Genomic DNA, 10,163 nt, shown 5'->3' with positions numbered 1-10,163 from the left:
GAACCAAATGTCCACACAAAAGCTTGTACGTGAAAGTTCATAGCAGAATTATTAATAACAGCCCCAAAGTGTAAACAACCCAATGTCTGTAAACTGAATGAATAAATACAATAAATAAAATAAATTTCCATACAATGGAATATTATTTGGCAATCAAAAGGATTGAGGTACTGATAATATGGACTGAACTTGAAAAAATTATGCTGAATGAAAGAAACCAGGCACCAAAAAAATGTACTTTGCATGATTGATTCTATTATATAAAATGCTCAAAGCTGGCAAATCCATAAGAGAGATACCAGATTACTTGTTGCCAGAGGTGGAGGTGTGGGGGATTGTGTGTGTGAGGGGAGGAAGAGCAGGGAGTGACTACTTCGGGGCATGGAGTTGCTTTTGAAATGATGAAAATATTCTAAAATTAAATAGTGGTGATGGTTACACAACCCTGTGAATATACTAAAAAACAAAAAAAATACGGAATTGCATATTTTAAATAAGTGAATTTTTAGGCTGTATAAATTGTACTTCAATAAAGCTATAAAAATAATAAGATAAAACCGAGTCCCTTCGTTGCCTCTCCACATTAAAAAGAAAATAAGAGAGATGATTTCTACTGTGGGATCAGTGGTTCTCAGTGATTTTGTCCCCCAAGGGACATTTGGTTGTATCTGAAGACTTTTTTTTTTTTTTTTTTTTTTTTGGTCACTGTTTTGGGGAAGGCTGCTCCTGGCATCTAGTGGGCAGACACCTGGGAAGCTGTGACTCTACAACGCACAGGTCATTCACCAAAGAATTATCTGGCTCCAATCCTCAGTAGAGCCAAGGTTGAGAAATCTTCCCTAAATCAAGCTCTATATTAAGACAGAGCGGGGTCCATGGTGCCCTCTGCCTCTTCCACAATCCCAGAGATCCTTCAGTGTGATGGCCTCCCCTGTTATCAGAAACCATTCTGGGCAACTCACTCTCAAGGCCATGCAAGGATGTGAGCCACGGTCATCTCTCTAGGACTGTCCTTGGGCGAAATTTGTCTGATCTTGGCTCCAAGAATAATTGTACTGCCCTGAACAGCCTGTCTCCATTTTATTTCATGGCACCGTGAACTCTGGAACAGATGAGACTTTCTTTTTTGGATTGGCTGCTAACCAGTTTGGGCCAAACTTGTGGCTCACCCTCAAGTAGGGCATAGGCCTTACATTTTGATTTTTAGTTTTATTCCTGGCCCCATCTTATGTCCCTACCTTTCTTTTTCTTTTAAAACAGTCTCCTTTCTTTCTCTTTCTTTCCTTTGTTCCCACCTTTCATTTTTGCCATCTGGTTGTGTCCGATTTGTCCTGGTGAGTTATTCATGCTGTGCAACAAGAACCAAGACAAGATGTTAACACATAGAAGTAGTGAGTTTCTCTGTAGCTCTGGGATGGAAGGGGGAGGGAGGAGCAGATAATCGGGCGGAGTTGTGGTGGTGTTACGGGGGCATAGTGAAGACTGTGGGCTGGGAGCAATGACCATCCTCAAAGGGTGCACTGGTCCGTGTTCCAGAAGCCAGGCTCGGTGGTGAGAGTGTGAGGAAGTGGGGGACCTCTTGGAGGAGGTTCGCTATTCCTGGTTGCTGTGTGAGATGCTGGGGCCTCTTGGTGTTGGAAGGAACTGGGCTTTCAGAGGTCACAAAACCCGTGTGGGGACAGAGCTGGTAGGAGAGGGGGGCCCATGATGGGCAGGACTGGGTGGTGCCTTAGGGTGTCCTGGACCGTAAACCAGGGGTTTGGCTTCTGGCTTCAAGTCCCAGTTCCACTCTTGTCAGACAAGTGACTTTGCAGTCACAGGATTCCTTCAGTTTCCCATCATCAGAACGTGGGAGTAATAGCTGTTAGGCCTGTCTCTAGGGTCGGTGTGAGGACCGAATGAGCCAATGAAAAGAAATTGCTGAAGGGCTGTGTTCATTTGCTAGGCTGCCAAGCTTTTTTTTTTTTTTTTAAATGTTGAGGGACAAAAGTCATTGCGGAACTCTTGTGCTCACTGAGACGTGCTCATTTGGAGCAGGTAATTGCTGTTGCAAAGGCCCTGGGGGCTGTGGAGCCGGGAAGCAGGCCTGAGGGAGACACAGCGGACAGGAGGGAATTAATTAAAACTTACACAACACTCATGGGGAGCAAGTATTTGGTAATCATTCCATACACACATCTGGAGGGATGCAAGTTACCGCTTAGGCTTTTATTTTTTAGAAGATTTTATTTATTTGTCACAGAGAGAGAGAGCACAAGCAGGGGAAGTAGCAGGCAGAGGGGGAAGCAGGCTTCCTGCTGAGCAAGGAGCCCGATGTGGGACTAGGTCAGGACCTGAGCGGAAGGCAGACGCTTAACTGACTGAGCCACCCAGGTGTCCTCGTTTAGGCTTTTTTTATTTTTTTTAAAGATTTTATTTATTTGACAGAGAGAGAGATCACAAGTAGGCAGAGAGAGGGGAAGGGAAGCAGGCTCCCCGCTGAGCAGAGAGCCCGATGTGGAGCTTGATCCCAGGACCCTGGGATCATGACCTGAGCTGAAGGCAGAGGCATTAACCCACTGAGCCACCCAGGCGCCCCATCGTTTAGGCTTTTAAAGTAAAAATGTCTTGGGTGTTGGAGAGGCCAGTCCCCGGCCCCCAACTCTTTCTCTCAGGAACTCTCAGCACCTACGAGATCTTCACTCAACAGTTTCCCTACAAAGAGAAAGCTTGCCTCAGGAGAGTCGGGGATTCAGGGTAAACGGATCTCCTAGACTCATGTGTTCTTCCATGATCTCTAGAGGGAAGGAAGGCCTAGTTTCTTGGGTCTAATCATGATGTCTTCAGTTGCATCTTGAGGCCAGTTTCATCTTCTGACATTTGTGGGGTTGGCTAACAGTTCATTTTCCTTTTCCTTGGCTCTCCTCATGTGCCCCCACGAACACACACTCCAGATACTGCAGCCAACCAATTTTTCTTTGTACCTGAATAAAAATATGACCAAGAAAACCTTCTCCTTGCCTTTGTGGTCTATGAAAGGAGGGCCTCCTGAGCCTTCCGTTCACTGAAAGTAATAACTTTCAAGGTGTTTTTCCTTTAGTACCACACTTTCTTCAAACTTGGTACCCTTTTTTCTTATGGTACTTTTATTTTACTGTCTTCCCAGACTAGGGTGGAAATGGATATAGTAAACTCATCTCCATCTCTGATTCAAGGGGCACAACACTGGTTTGATTATATACCAGACATTGTGCTAAGTGCTTGTCAAACATTATGTTGTTGAATTCTTTTTTTTTTTTAACATTTTATTTATTTATTTGACAGCGAGAGAATGAGAGAGAGAGAAAGAGAGTGAGAGAGTATGGTGGGGGAGGCGCTCAGAGGGAGAAGCAGACTCCTTGCTGAGCAGGGAGCCTGATGTGGGGCCCAATCTGGGGACTCCAGGATCATGACCTGAGCTGAAGGCAGTTGCTTAACCAACTGAGTCACCCAGGCTCCATGATGTTGTTGAATTCTTGAAACAACCCCAAGAGGTAAGAATTCTCTTTATTTTACAGATGAGAATACCAAGCCTCCAAGAGGTTAAACAACACACCCATGGTCACTCAGCCTGTAGGCGGTGAAGTCAGAAATCTAACCTGGAAAGTGGTCAGTGGCAGGCAGTTGAGGTAGAAAGGGCATGGGCTTGGGTCAGAGCTTGGGTATGAATCCTGGTTGGGTCATTAACTAATGGGACTTGGAGCAAGTTGCACACATTACCTCTCTCTCTGAGCCTCAGCACTGTGATCTGCAAAGAGGGCATCATGATGCCTGGCTCATTAGATGGATGAGGGGATTTAACTAAAGTGTAACTCAGCCCGGGGCTAGGCTTAGGGGCTGCTCAGGGAAAGCCACTGTACAGCTGCATGGTGGGCAGCAGCCTCTCCGCTGGCCCCCACCTCTCCCCATATCTGGGGGGTCGAGCCTTCAGGTAACCCCATTCCCTTGAGCCAATGGAGACATCAGGTCCTTGTCTTGTGGGCCTTTCCATTGGGCGGCTCACAACATGGCAGATGCCCTCCCTCTGAGAGAGAGAGAGAGTGAGAAAAACCAAAGTCAGGGTCCTTTTGTAACTAGGATCTCTTTGGCTAGAATTAGTAACTCACTCGTAACTAACCATGCACAGTGAAATTTATGGGATGTCACTTTGGAGATTAGGTCACACGAAGACTGCGACTTCAGTCTTGCTCACTCTCTCTCACAGTCTTTCCTTTGTTCCCTCACTTGAAGGGAAGACAGCTACCATGGTGTGAGCTGCCCTGTGAAGATGCCCACGTGGTGAGGAATTGATGTCCCCAGGCAGTAAGCAGCTAAGGCCTGCCAACAGCCCCGTGAGTGAGCTCGGAAGCACACCCTTTTCCCAGTGGAGCCTTGGGTGAAGGCAGCCCAGTTGACATCTTCCTTGTAGTCTTGTGAGAGCCACAGCACCCACTAACTCACACCTGGACTCCTGCCTCAGAAACCATGAGATAATAAATATCTGTTGTTTCAAGTTACTAAGTTTTGAGGTAATGCTGCATGGAAGACTGTGGGGTGATGTGGTTTCTGTGGGAGAAGCAGGGGAGCTTTCTTAGGGGAGGTGTGTCTGTGCTGGGCCTGGAAGGGTAGACAGGATATGAACTTGAGGAGTAGGTAGAGGAAGATTCTCAAGCTGGGGAACAGCTAATTGGAGTTGTCCAGGAATGTGAAATCTGGTTTGGTGGAAATCACCTCACCTACATTCGTACCTGAATGAAACATCCTACATGAGGCAGGAGTGGCTCTTCTATGTTAACAGTATGTGCCTGCATTGGGCCTGTGGTCTTTGTGCTGGGCTCCTTCCCATCTTGCCCTCAAGTGGTCTGGCATGAGCTCAGTGGCACTAGGGCACCCCCACATCAGGGGCATCGGGAAAGTTCCTCCCTTGTCTCAGGTCATGCTTTTCCCTCTCCTGCCAGGGCTGCCCTTTCTTCCAGCTCTGTTCTGTCTCTCAGTTTGCCTGCTTCCCCTCCATAGGATCCACGCAGAGGATCAGACATGGAGTTCTGCACTGAAGAAGGATCATGGAAGAAGCTAAGCTTCTCGGTTGGGGGAGGTCCGCTGGGCTTCTCCTGGGGGAGGAAAGGGCTTAGGATGTGAGCTCTGCCTATTTATAGGATGTCTGACCCCCCTCCCCACCAGTGGCCTCACGTGTCCCTTTGAGCCTCGGACACTGCACTTTGGGGAAGAACAGTTGACCCTTGAACAGGATGGGTTTGTACCACACGAGTCCTGTAGTTTTTCTTTTTTTTTTTTTAGTACAGTACTATGAATATGTTTTCCTTACGATTTTCTTAAAAACATTTCCTTTTCTCTAGCTTACTTTATTGTGAGAATACAGAATATAATACATAAAACATGCAAAATAGGTATTAGTTGATTATGTGACTGGTAAGGCTTCAGGTCTGCAGCAGACCATCAGTAGTTATGTTTTTTGGGAGTCAAAAGTTTTAAGTGAATTTTTGACCGTGTGTGTGGGGAGGTTGGCGCTCCTAACCCCTATGTTGTTCAAGGATCGACTGTAGACCCCTGGGTTATGGCACCACTGAAGCATCCTCAGTCCCTCAGGGCCTCAGTTGTGGTGCCTTACACCATGGGTGACTCCTTTCTTCCTTTACTTTGGTCCAAACACAAGGCCCTACAAAGGGGCAGGTGCCAATTTGAGAAGCTCCTGCTACTGGTGGGACCTCCTCTGGGGTTCTCATGGCTCTTCTTCCTGTGTGTAGGATGGTCCCTGCACACATCTGTATGGAACACATGTGCACCCACACAGCACATGTGTACACATGCATGTGCATGTACGCAGAGTTGCAGTAGATTGGTAGGTAAAACAGAGGCTGAGGGAGGGCATTAAATGAGGAACCTGCCCTCCGTCCTCGCTCTGTCCCTGTGTCTATCCCTCTGCTATCTTTGTTTCCTCTTCTGTAACATGATGAGACTAGAGCAGAAATGTCTCCAAGGTGTCTTCTCTCTGTGATCTAGATGCAGACACGTTACATGTGGGGTAGGCGGTGGGTTTGACAGAGACTGGGTTTGTAGTGTTCAGTTACACTGGCTTTGGGTGCAGATAGACTGTGAGTTCTGGCTCTGCTATCAGGCTGTGTGACCTCAGACAAGACACTTCATCTCTTTCACGCATTCCTCAACTGTAGGGTGGGATTAATGATACCTCATTGTGTCAGGCTTTGGTGAGGTGATTTATGCAATGATGTCATGACCTATAAATGACACCTGTTATTACTGGTGTCAGCTCTTCCCTTAAGTCACTGAGTTATCTTGGGTAAACCAAATGAGCTTTCCTAGATCTGTTGGAGAAGGTCATTGAAAAGACGTGACCACTGGTTGACCTTTGCGGTGGGCCAGTGATCATAGGCTCCTCGCCCCCTCTCCTGTGCTTGGAGTGTGGGTTCCCCTTGCCTTTCCTGCTCCCAGGGGCTGCTCCAAGGCCACAGCCTTGAGATAGTGATGTGGTGTTGACAACACATGCACGGTATCCGTGACTGAACCCAGTTAGGGCCTCTTTATAAACCCTTAAGATGCAGTGGATGGGTGCAGGGATCCATTCGTCTTGTTGTCACGCAAGACAAGCCTTGTATGTCTTTGCTTATTAAAACTGCCACCTACCCACCTGAAGTGGCCTGCCTCTTTCTTCTGTCTCTCCCCGACCTCTGAGCATGGGGCAGGTTTCAGATTTCACCTGGGAAGCTCCCTAGCAGGTTACAAACTGAGAAGATCTCAGTTCCCTCCTCTGCAGACTGAAGTTGTGATGAGTAGATCTTCCAAGCCCTTTCCTTTTACCACCCTCAACACGCCCCCAAGAGAGGAGCCAAGGTCCAAAATGGCTATTCTAAGATTGGCCACAAAGGGGCGATGCAATTCCATTTTGAACAAACCCTGGAATTTGGTGTTCTTTAGGGAAAAAAAAATCCCTGCCTTTTTGGGTTCTTTTTCAGACTTCTCATGCCCCCTGCTGTTTGTATTTGTAACTCCTTTAAATTGGAAACTTGCAGAAACGAAAGTTTGCAAACAACCTGTGTCCAGAACTGTGTGACTCATAGCTTTGGAAATATTCAGAAACACTTACTATTGATGAAATTGCAAAATTAAACTATTAATAAAAACATTTCCAAAGGTGTAAGTAGGCATAAATGACTGAAAATAAATGAGACATTTAAAAATATCAAAATATGTTAAAACAAATTTCATCTTTTTCTTCTAATATTTTATTTTTATTTTTTAAATTTTATTTTTTTAAACAATTTTATTTATTTGACAGAGAGAGCAAGAGCGCATAAGCAGGGGGAGTGGCAGAGGGAGAAGGAGAGGCGGAGGGAGAAGCAGGCTCTTCACTGAGCTGGGAGCCTGACTTGGGGTTGATCCCAGGATCGGGAGATCATGACCTGAGCCAAAGGCAGATGCTTAACCACTGAGCCACCCAGGTGCCCCTCTTTTAATGTTTCATATATTATTTTTTCCTACTGTATGGTCATTGGATCAAAAAATATTAAGAGGCACTTGGGTGGCTCAGTCGGTTGAATGAGTGACTCTTGGTTTCCGCTCAGGTCATGGTCTCATGCTTGGTGAGAGGGAGACCTGTGTCTGGCTCTGTGCTCAGTGGGGAGTCTGCTTGAAGATTTTTCTCCTCCCTCTCCCTCTGCATCTCCCCCAACTCTCACATGCACACTTGTGCCGTCAAATAAATAAATCTTAAAAAAATGTATATACATATATGTGTATATATATAAATGTGAATATATATATATGTGTATATATGCATATATACATATATATATAACCAATACAAAACGAAGGAACATAACAAAAACTCCAAGTCCATTCCATTTAGAGCCTATCATTGTTAGTACTTTGGTGTCTATCTGATATATTTTATATTGAGAATTTATTGTTTTTTTATCTTTCTTTTATCACTTAATATGTTGTATACACCTTTCTCTTCTCAACAAATTAATTTTTAAAAATACCCCTCCCCCCTGCTAAAAGTTTTTTTTTTTTTTTAAAGCACAGGGACAGGATGGGTGGGCAGAAAGAGCTGCTCTGGGGCTGTGAGGAGCAATTGATTATATACCTTGAAGTTGGGTGAGGCAGAGGGAAGTTTCTAAAAAGGCTTTCCTATGCTAAAGACTCACAGGATCCTGGAGACCTAGATATTGTCAAGCTAAAGTTGTTTTTTCCTCTAGCAAAACGTTAACATTAAGACACTTCAGAGTTTTCTAGAGGAATGTCATACTCTGACTGCCTCAAGTATTCATCAACGGCTGCAGGTTAGAAGGAAATTTAATTTTATCTATATTTCCTTCTTGCCTTTGTTCTCTACATCATTTCCCCCTGCCTAGTTTTGACCCTTAATTCTTTAAGGCTGCTGAGGGTGGAAGGTCTTCTCTTTTGTAACTTCTTCCTGCTGAATGTCCCTGCCTGTGGCTCAACATTGGTCAGCTGGGGACCCTTACACATAGGAGTTACCAAAGGCAGAGGCAGCTGATCCAACATGACCTGAGCTGAAGGTAGATGCTTAACCCACTGAGCCACCCAGGTGCTATTAAAAAAAGAAAAAAAAAAAAAAAAGAAAAAGAAAAAAAAAAAAGAAAAAGAAAAAAAAAGAAAAAGAAAAAAAAAAAGAGTTGGAAGGTTGGGAGAGAATCCTCAAGCAGACTCCTGGTTGAGAACGGAGCATAAGGCAAAGTCCTTGACCCCAGGGCACCTGGGTGGCTCAGTGGGTTAAAGCCTCTGCCTTCAGCTCAGGTCATGATCTCGTGGTCCTGGGATTGAGCCCACATTGGGCTCCCTGCTTGGCGTGGAGCCTGCTTCACCCCCACCCCCGCCTGCCTTTCTGCCTACTTGTGATCTCTGTCAAATAAGTAAATAAAATCATTAAAAAAAAAAAGTCCTTGACCCCAGGACTTTGAGGTCATGGCCTGGGCTGAATCAAGAGCGGGCTGCTTAACAAACTGAGCCACCTAGGTGCCCTAGGAATGCTTTCCTCAGCAGCTGAGGAGAGGGTTGAATCCCTGGGCTGGTTTGGGAAGTTCTACCAGAAGTCAGGCCAGTTGCTATCCCAGCAATTTCTTTTCTTCAAGTATTAGCACTGTTTTACAAGAGGATTTTGAAAAAGTGCTTTCTTTCCTGCTTTCCGGGTGCTGGCAGGCAGAAGCCTAGGACCAGTTCTGGGAACGGACCACGACTGAGGGCAGCTGTTAGGGCCACAGGCTGAGCAGTTTGGCAAATAGGCACTGGTCTGGGAGCTAGAAGGCTTGGTTTCTCGGCCCAGATTCGTTCAGGCCTTGCAGAGGGACACTAGATCCATACCAGCTGCTCTGCATTGTGGTCTCTCTGTTGTCCTTGGGGTGGGATCCAGACCCCGGACTTAACTGCAGGGAATTCTGAGGTGCTTTGGCATGGTGGTGGGGCAGGAGAAAACTGCTTCCTTCTTCTTGGACCCCAGACAAAAATGCCTTCCCCCTCCTTAGCTTCCCCTGTCTACTTTCCTCCCTATCCTCTGAGAATCAGGCTCTGGGGGCGCAGAGCTCCTGGTGATGTGCCGCCTGGGAAGGGTGTCCTGAGGGCCGCGGGGACTCATCTGTGGGTAAAAGCACCCCCGTGCCTTCTCTCTGTAGCCCGTGATCCTATGTCTTCTCTTTCTCTCTCTTATTCTCACTCTAGCTCTTCCTCTGCCTCATGATGGATCTATTTTTCTTCTACTTTCCTGCCAGTCTTATTTATTCTGTCCGCTCACCCACCTTTCCGCCCAGTTTTGCCCCCACTTTCTCAAAAGGGACCTGTTCCACCTGTCCCTGCTCTTTGCTCCTAGAGCCCAGTCCTTGCTGAATAGAAGGACCACTCTGGTGTCGTTGAAGTTCCCAGGCTGGAGGAAGGTCTGCCTTCTTCCTCCACTCCCCTGGGGTATCTTCTTTCTGTTCTGAGGGATGTTCCAGGAGGGAATTGCTAGCAGCTCAGGCCCACTCGCCTGTCCTATTCTTGGGAACTGGAATGTTCTTGTAGGCTATTTCACATCTTTCCAGCTGCAGTGGGAGCCTCTGTCTTTGCCCGGATACCTTCTGGTGCCTCATGAGCCCCCTCTTGGATCCTTCTTCCAGCCTGGACTTGAGGAC

Source organism: Meles meles, chromosome 7 (assembly GCF_922984935.1).
Source record: "Meles meles chromosome 7, mMelMel3.1 paternal haplotype, whole genome shotgun sequence".
Lineage (NCBI taxonomy): Eukaryota > Metazoa > Chordata > Mammalia > Carnivora > Mustelidae > Meles > Meles meles.
Note: the sequence above shows the minus strand (reverse complement) of the source record.